Source organism: Plecotus auritus (genome assembly GCF_963455305.1).
Source record: "Plecotus auritus genome assembly, chromosome: 11".
NCBI lineage: Eukaryota > Metazoa > Chordata > Mammalia > Chiroptera > Vespertilionidae > Plecotus > Plecotus auritus.
The window spans coordinates 19,968,560-19,977,748 of record NC_137777.1 but is presented as its reverse complement, the minus strand read 5'-3'; positions in this window follow the sequence as shown (position 1 = coordinate 19,977,748).

Below are 9,189 nucleotides of genomic sequence, written 5' to 3'. Positions count from 1 at the left end.
CTCATCTCCCCTTCTCCTCCCCTCCCCAGACTCCCTCCACCCCTCCCTTCTCCTCTTTACTCTCCTCTCTGGCTGCATTGTAAGCAGGTAGGAGCAGCAGAAGCAGGGAGACCATTTAGAGATCTATTGTAAATAGTCCAGGTGAGTATGACAATTTGGAGGTGGATATAGAGATTAAGTTGAATAACTGAAGATATAGCTTTGAAGATAGAACTGTTGTGATTTGCTGATAGATTAGATGTAGGGAGGGGGTGAGGTAGGGTTTAAGGAAGAAAGAAATTAAGGATGGATGATTCTCAGGTTTTTAACTTGAGCACCTGTGTCAGTGGTGGTGCCATTCACTGAAAGTAAAGAAAGATCAAGAAAAACAAGATTAGGAAAATAAATTTGAGATGTCTATTAAACACCTGTGTGGAAATGTCAAGTGAGTAATTGCATATATACATGAATGTGAAAATCATGGGAGTTGTCAGGACTAGAGCTATAAAATTGGGGTTCTTCAGCCTTTATTTACTATTTAAAACCATGGGATGGATGAGATCATCGAGGGAGAGTGTAAAGAAGAAAAGAAGGCCAAAGACTAAGTCCGGGGCACTTCCACATTTAGATAGAGGATGAAGACCCAACAAAACAGCCTGATAAAGGCAGCTCAAAGATAGGAGGTAAACTAGTGAATGTAGTATTATGAAAACCAAAAAGGAGAGTGATTCAAGAATGGACCAGTCAATTGTGTTGAAATCCTACCAAGAAGTTGAGTAACGTGAGAACATATACATTTACACTGGATTTGATCACGAAGTCTTAGTGACTGTCAAGATCATTTCTTTGGAGAAAATGAGCATGGAAGCCAGATTGAAGTGGGCTGGAGAGTGACCACAAGAAAGCAGAAATTGATGCATGCAGCTATTTTTTTTGGCTAAGTTTTACTGAAGGGGGTATAAGGAAGTAGGTGGTAGTTACAAGGGCACATCGATACAGGGGTTTGTTTTGGTTTCAATATTGAGAGGAGATAGAGCACATTTATACACTTTGTGATTGAGCCAAAGAAGAGAAAGAAATTGATGACCTAGGAGAGAGGATTAGCTGAAGGAGGGGAGCCCTTGGCAACATGAGAAGGAATAGGATGTACGGCATGAGGATGTGCATGTGGGAAGATGGTTTGTCTTGGAAAGGGCATTGCTCCCATTAGGACACACATGGGCACTCAGCACACAGCCGTACAGAGACTTGGCTGAAATGGAATGGAAACTATTTTGGGAGGTGAATAACCGGAACTGTCCCAAAATAATAAGCCATGCTGACTCAGGTCTCTTCCTGTAGTCCAGCCCAAACCAATACCTAGACGCTGTTATCTTCCTTACAGTCCCTCCTTGTGTTTATTTTTAGTCATTGCTAAATCCACCCACTTTTACTTTAAGAAAAATTATAAGGGTGTTTTTGGTCTCCACTTGTTGCTATAGAAATGAATATAACCACACAAATTCAGCACTGTTCTTTATCAAATCAAAATGGATGGAAAGATGGGCTCTGGTAAAGAATTCTCCATGAACCACAAATATTTATGTTGATTATCAAATTGGAGGCAGCTGATCATGAAGAGCAAACTGTTTGTTTTCACTTAATGACCTGCATCCTTGTCTAAACCAAATGGTTCAAAGTTAACTGCATATTCTATCCACACTGAGAACAAATTGTGCACAGATAAAACCGGAGGTCCTGGAGCAGCTACTGTGCTTTCCTTCCCCACCCCCACCCCAGCAGTTACTCGGTTTTTCTTTTTCTCCCCTGCCACCTCCACCCTTCCCCAAGGTTTCAGTATGTATACTAGTCGTCTGTGGAAAATTACTGCTTTGATTCAGAACCGTCTCTCACAAGTGAGTGAGTCCCTTGGAGTAAATACAAGATGCAGCATGGCTTGCCTTTCAAAAGCCCAAGGCGTTGGCTGCTTCTGTGGACAGGATGATCTGACCCCATAGAAAGAAGTGCCTCCAAGTTGCTTCCCGTAATTTGGATGCCTGTGATGCACAAACAGGCAGGAAAATGGAAAAAAAGAACAAATCCACTCCACTGAACACATTGCTGCCCCATCAAAGCAAATGTTAAACATTCCCGACAGTTATGTGTGCAAACATTCCAATTTATAAGAAAAGATTTTTTCCCAAAGGGATCTGTTGACCTTTCCAAGTTGAGCTGTTCAGAAAGGGAGGGAAAAATGCAATGTACTCGGATGCCAAGCGTTTCTGACATTTGGGCAGGAGAAAAAGGAAGTCTGTGATTTGCATTTATCATAGGCCCTCCCTAAGTAGCGGTTGGGTCTGATGTGTTTTTCTTTTGAAGATTTTTCATTTTAAAAGTCTTGGGGTAGTTTCTGACTTCTATTTTGGCTCCGTGAGCACTTTTACAAAATTCACTTACTTCCAGTCTTACCAGGCAACATGTATACAAGGAAGCAGTAACCTAGGCAATTAAACATAGCAGTATATAGCAACAAAGGCTTGAAAGAACACCAACAGACTCCTAGTTGTTGCAAAAAAAAAATAATTAGAAAGTCCAAATAGAATAAAAAGAAATTATGTCAAGTCATTATGTGTAAACCCCTGGCAGAGATGCTGGGCTGTGACCACTGATTCTCCCACGCTCACAATGATCATGATAACTAATGGTTATAACCATGATTCTACAGAATTTCAAATTCGGAAGAGTTTAACTGTGTTAAAAGATTGGAATATTTCAGTAGTGTTTAAATTTTGTAAAAGTTGTATCTCTTTTAAAAATATGTATTCAACATTAAACAAATCTCCAATACATAAAACACATAAAAGCGAAGTTTTTATGGCCTGGAGCCCTGCCCGTGCTTCCTTCTCATCCTCTATGGTGGTTCCAGTGTCACCCCTGAGAACAACTTGAAAACCAGTTCTTTGAAAACTGCTAGTTCAGCCCCGGCCGAGTGGCTCAGTTGGCTGGAGCATCATCCCATACACTAAAAGGTTGCAGGTTCGATTCCCAGTCAAGGCATATACCTAGGTTGCAGGTTACATCTCCTGTAGGGACAATCAATGTTTCTCTCTCCCTTCCTCTCTCTCTAAAAATAAATTAAAAAAATATATTTTTATTGATTTCAGAGAGAAAGGGAGAGGGAGAGAGAGAATAGAAACATCAATGATGAGAGAATCATTGATTGGCTGCTTCCTGCACGCCCCCTACTGGGGATCAGGTGTGCAACCAGGGCATGTGCCCTTGACCAGAATTGAACCTGGGACCCTTCAGTCCAGAGGCGGATGATCTATCCATTGAGTCAAACTGGCTAGGACTGAAAATAGATTTTTAAAAAACATATCCTTGGGTGAGGATTTAAAAAAAACAACTGCCACTTCATGTAAGATCTGGGTTGCAACCCTCAGTTCATTGAAATAGATCAGCAATTTTCAACCATGTGCCCTAGGAATTTTTAAAACATGCAATACCGGACTATTTAGTCAGGGGCACTTGCCGGAAACCAATCACTGTCCCACTAATAGAAAGATGTGGACAGGAAACCGGGTAGGCTGGTCAACAACCTTAATTGTTTTAATCACTCACTGTTTAGTAAAAACATTGTTAGCTGAAGCAGCCTCCACCTCTGTTTCTCCTATGTAAATTTCTGTTTTTGGAATTTCCTGCCTAAAGGTTATGGGCGTATCCCATAGTCTCAATAAAAGGGATAGCAAGGCCAGAGCAAGTGGTAGTCCTCCCACTAGAGGTGGGCTCCCGCCTGGCCCCCAATATTCCCAAATTAATACTTTTCCAAGTCTCTTTTCATTTGTGTGCGGCCTTCTCCAGAACCCGAACCCTGAACCGGAACCCTGAGCCACGCGGGACGTGAAAGGGGTTCCCACAGGCACTGACCTCTTTTTCCTTAGATTGTCAAATAAAACAATGACAACAGCCAACACAATAGCTGTCCAGTGTGAAAGCATCAAAATTATACCTTTTTTTTTTTTGTCAGATCAGTAAAAAGATATATTTTTTGGTGTGCTGCAGAATTTTAGTAATTAGTTTATGTGTGCCATGAGGTGAAAAAGATTGAAAATCGCTGGAATAAACAGTACTCTGGGTAATGCCAAAGGACTCAACCCTCTACTGTCCTAAACAAATGAATGCTTAATGGGATGTTTTCTAACCCTTTCTCTCAGCACTTGGTTGGCCAGTGCTCTGTCGGCTTGACTGTGAGGAGGACCTATCTCTCCGAGTAGAGGCCAATAACATCTGGGATTATGGTGAAGTAAAATGATGAGGCAAGAGCCACAGCCGGGCTGCCCTAGAGAATGCTGTGAAGGGCGTCTCCCGGGAGGCCCTGGAGTTCCTCCCTGGATCTTCTCAGACCCACCTTCAGGGACATTTTCACCCTGGCTCCCTGTGTGTGTCATTTCTGATCAAAGCTATTTGAATAACTGAAAAATTAAGTGTTTGCCTGACTAGACGAGAGCTGTAATGGACTGGAACATGAAAACTATTAGCAACTGCACTATTCCTCTAATTTGATGGCACAATAAGGCCCTCCCTCCCTTCCCTGCAATCAGACAGCTCACAGGGTCTAAAATGGTTTGCCAGCGTCGCTTTCAACAGCAAACAATAGGTGCTGGCATTTTAAATTGACCTTTTAATTCTTCTGAACCAGCACATTATTTTTAGCTTGTTTGTTGTAGAAACAAAAAGAAAAACAAAAGCAGTCTTAATAATGTTCCCGTCTCCCACCGAAAGCAGTACATGGGGAAAGTTTTTAGAATGATCACCATGTACAAGCTGATTCCAGAAGGGTTCCTTCTGACTAAGACAGACAGGCAATAATGAGGTTCAGATGTACCGCAGAGCTTCAAGAAGAAATAAAAAGCACTTGTGCACTTTAAACTTAAATGAGGCAAGTGAAATATATCTATATCCTTATGTACATCTTACTTTACTTACCACTGCCATAAATACTGAGCTAATTTAAAAAAAATATATTATTTTAGGCCCTGGCCAGGTTGCTCAGTTGGTTAGAACGTCGTATAGAAACACCACGGTTTCTAGTTCCATCTCTGGTCAGGGAACATACAAGGTACAACCAGTGAATGCATAAGTAAGTGGAACAACAAATCAATGCCTCTGTCTCTCTGTCTTTCTCTTCCCCTTCCTCTCTCTCTCTAAAAATAAAAAAATAAAAATATTTTTAAAATTTATTTCAGGGGCCAACATATCTAATGATGATGTCATTTTTCTCCATAATATAGGTATACACTTATTTTATTCAGCAATAGTCAACAGGTTTGGAAACTGCAATGCTATAAAAATTAAGGATTCAAATTAAGGTTTGAATATTTTAACAAATGAAACCAATATAGGAAGAAGTTAATATATTACAATGAGCCAAAATTGACTTAAGAATAAGAAACCGTAACAATTTCTCTCAGCATACCATGGATTCAGAGTACATCCTTTGAAGTTTCTATGCATGAGGATGATTTTTTCCTGGGCCAATCACTCTCTGAACCAGATCCTGAAGATACATGTTAAAAAGGTGACTGGACAAGGTCAGGGGCACAGTTTGTGGCATAAAGGTCCTAGGTACAGTTCTGGTCTTCACATGCATGAAACCTGTGCCCTTGGCCTCATTAGAATTATGACCCAATCAAGTGAGCTAATTGGCCTATCCAAATGTGTGAATATAAACCACATCTCATTTTGCCTTAATTATAATATCTGACCAAGCAACCTGGAAATACATAATTACATGGCATTGATATTTAAATATAGTTATTTACATGAAAATAGAAGCCAAGCTAATTTCTTTCATATTCATTATATCTTAGAAAACACGAATGGATATTATCTACTGTAATTTGTAACATCATCTTCATAGAGTTCTTTAAAACTAAAGAGGAAATTCTAAAGGCAGCTCAGTTTGAAGTGAAGAATGCTAATTGACCACTACCACAACCTGCTCTCAAAGCTGGCTATTTTCCTTCCCATTCATCTAGTGCAGTGGTCGGCAAACTCATTAGTCAACAGAGCCAAATATCAACAGTACAACGATTGAAATTTCTTTTGAGAACCAAATTTTTTAAACTTAAACTTCTTCTAACGCCACTTCTTCAAAATAGACTCGCCCAGGCCGTGGTATTTTGTGGAAGAGCCACACTCAAGGGGCCAAAGAGCCGCATGTGGCTCGCGAGCCACAGTTTGCCAACCACGGATCTAGTGCAAGGCTGCCTTCTAAGGTTTGGTTTCCTTACATGTGAAATGGGGATATCTACCTCCCCCGATTGCAAGGAATCATTGATATAAGACTCTCAGACAGTGCTGAACACATGATAAATGTTCTCTTTCTTATTAAACTTGCAGGTCAACTTACGGTTAGGTAAAAATTAATACTGCAACTTCTCCTACTCTCCATATATAAATTAAGGGGCTGCCATATCAGTGCACAGCCAGTATTTGGAAAAGTGTGTAGAGGATCTCATAAAGAAGTGTGGACAGGGCCTCATAACAACTACCATTTGTTGAGTACTTTATACACTGAGTGGCCAGATTATTATGATCTCTGAACACATAATAATCTGGCCTCTCAGTGTATATCCTATATAATAAAAGGCTAACATGCAAATTGTCCCCTCGACCAGGAGTTCAACCAGCAGGCGGGCTGGACAACTGCCCATGTCCCCTCCCCCTGGACAGGCTGGCCGGACCCCACCCATGCACGAATTCATGTACTGGGCCTCTAATACACACACACACACACACACACACACACACACAGAAAGAGAGAGAGAGAGAGAGAGTGGCCAGATTATTATGCGTTCAGAGATCATAATAATCTGGCAACTAACTGTATATGTGCCACTTACAGTCTCAGTTAATTCTTAAAACTAGATCCATTGAGATGATTTCCAAACTCAGGCAATTTGTTTAACAAGGCACCTTCTCTGCAGCAGCTCTGAGAACCCTGAGCTCTCAGATTGGTGTGATCAGATCAATACACAGGCAAAGTACTTGCGTCAATAGCCATGGCTGACATTATCTTGGGTAGGCCACACACTTTAGTTTTTCTGAAAAAGCTCCTGCTTGTGGATTAGCAGTGTCAGCAGCAGCTCTGCAAGGGTAGAGATCTGTTGTGAGGTTTGGTAAGAGGGGTTCCTTAGAACAGCATCTTTTCCCAGCCTTGAAGATTGAGAGTTCTGGTGTAAAAGCATCTTACTACTCTAAGAACTTACTCTAGTTACTGAGCATGCCCAATGGCCATGACTAAGGAGCACTGAAGATAAAACGTAGAAAGCAAATTTTAAAACAAACAGTTGACTGTAAGAGTCATTAGCTGTTGCTGTAACCTTGAACAGCCTCGGTTGTATTAAAGTGAATTACACACAAAAAAGAGCTCTTTCATACTAGGAGAGAACTCAAATTTTAAAAACCTATGTAAATGGTAAAAACAAGTTATTAGCGACTAAAATAAGCTCTTCATAGACCCACCATCTTCTGCAGCACTCCAATCTGCCGGAGTGGGGAGAAACTCCTTCCTCTGAACAAACCGTAGGTCCTAGAGCTCCCCACCCCACCCCCACTTCGGATTCAGCCAGAACCACTCACCTTGGTAACTGCTGCCTTTGCTTAGACATCTTATGAAAGATTTTCTTTGAACAAGGTGCTAAAGAATGAAAATCATTGCAGTATGTTATCCCCAAGGACTAAACAAAATGTGTGTTAGCCATATCTGGTTCAGACCAACCTTTCAGTAAATAACATTGGTGTTGGTTAGATTTACACTATAGTGGTAGTTCAGAGTGGTGTGTGCAAGCTCCATCCAGGTGCCAGTTTCTATAGCTTCCACCTTCTTCCCAACCACCAATCTTCATCGAGGAACAGTCACTGACCTGGCCAGAGGTGAGTGCATATCAAAACTGAGGAATTCAGATGCTGAGTCTTAATTGTCAGTTCTAAAAGGTCCACAGACTGACGAATCTGAGGGAAGGCAGGGGTTAGGGGTGGAGAGAGATTAACCAAAGAATTTATATGCATATATGCATAACCCATGAAAACAGACAATAGTGCAATAGTGTGGTGAATGCCTGAGGGGAGTGGGTGCGGGTGGAGGGGGTCAAAGGGGAAAGGAAAAGGGACATCTGTAATACTTTCAACAATAAAGATAAATTTTTTAAAAATATCCAAACATGTTACTTAAAAAGAACTGAGTCAACTAGTGGGTATCCCTAGCTAAAGCTTAATAATTGAAAATAGCTAGAAACCATGAATGAATATATAAAAAAACACATTTCACATGACTTTGTTATCTCAGTACATGAAATACTCAATTCAGAAAGGGTAGCACTTCGCTTAATCTATGCCTGTTAGTATTTCTTTTTTACTTCTAATAAGCTTCTAAAACTGGTAATTCTTATGAAAATTACCAAAAACAGAAACCATAAATTTAGAAGCTAAAGAGCCAGTTTGCTACCATGAAATGTTTATCATATGTTTTTAGATCCATGACTTCTTTTGGGACACTATAACCAGTTTAATACAGGCATTTAATTTAGATACCAACAGCAGTGAAAAAATATGTCCAGACTGTTATTCTTTCCATGAGAAAAATCTCTTCCTAAAGAAATTATAGTTCCTAAACAGTCTTTATTTCTAAATAAACAAAAACAAAAATCTCACACACGTGAAAATCATGACTAAAGCAGACTTTGATACTTGTTCAAGTATTAGGGAAAAGCAGTAAATTTATTGTATTATGGGAAGTTTTATCCTTTATGAACCCCAAATTTAGAAAATCATAGAATTCCCATAACTAAAAATAAATACAAATAACAGAAATGTACATTTATATGTAATTAAAATTTTAAATCTAATTCTATTTAGTTGGAAGTTTATTGGCAAATACTCTCTAATAAACATATCTGAAAATGTGCTTTGGGGCTATAAAAAGCTTTTTGCCGAAGTTAAATTTCAGCTGATTCCACAGTCACATTTACTCTGGAAGATTAGTCTAAGGATTTAGAGAGCCCTCATTGTATAGTTTGTCATTTTATTATAAAATATCACTTCAATTCAAATATATTAGCAATATTTGGCCTGTAGGGTATGACATTTTAAAAATCCACTAAATGTTAATTTTGGGCAACAACTCTTCAGAAAGTATAAACCTTTAAAAGTTCTAAAAGCCCTAGAAAA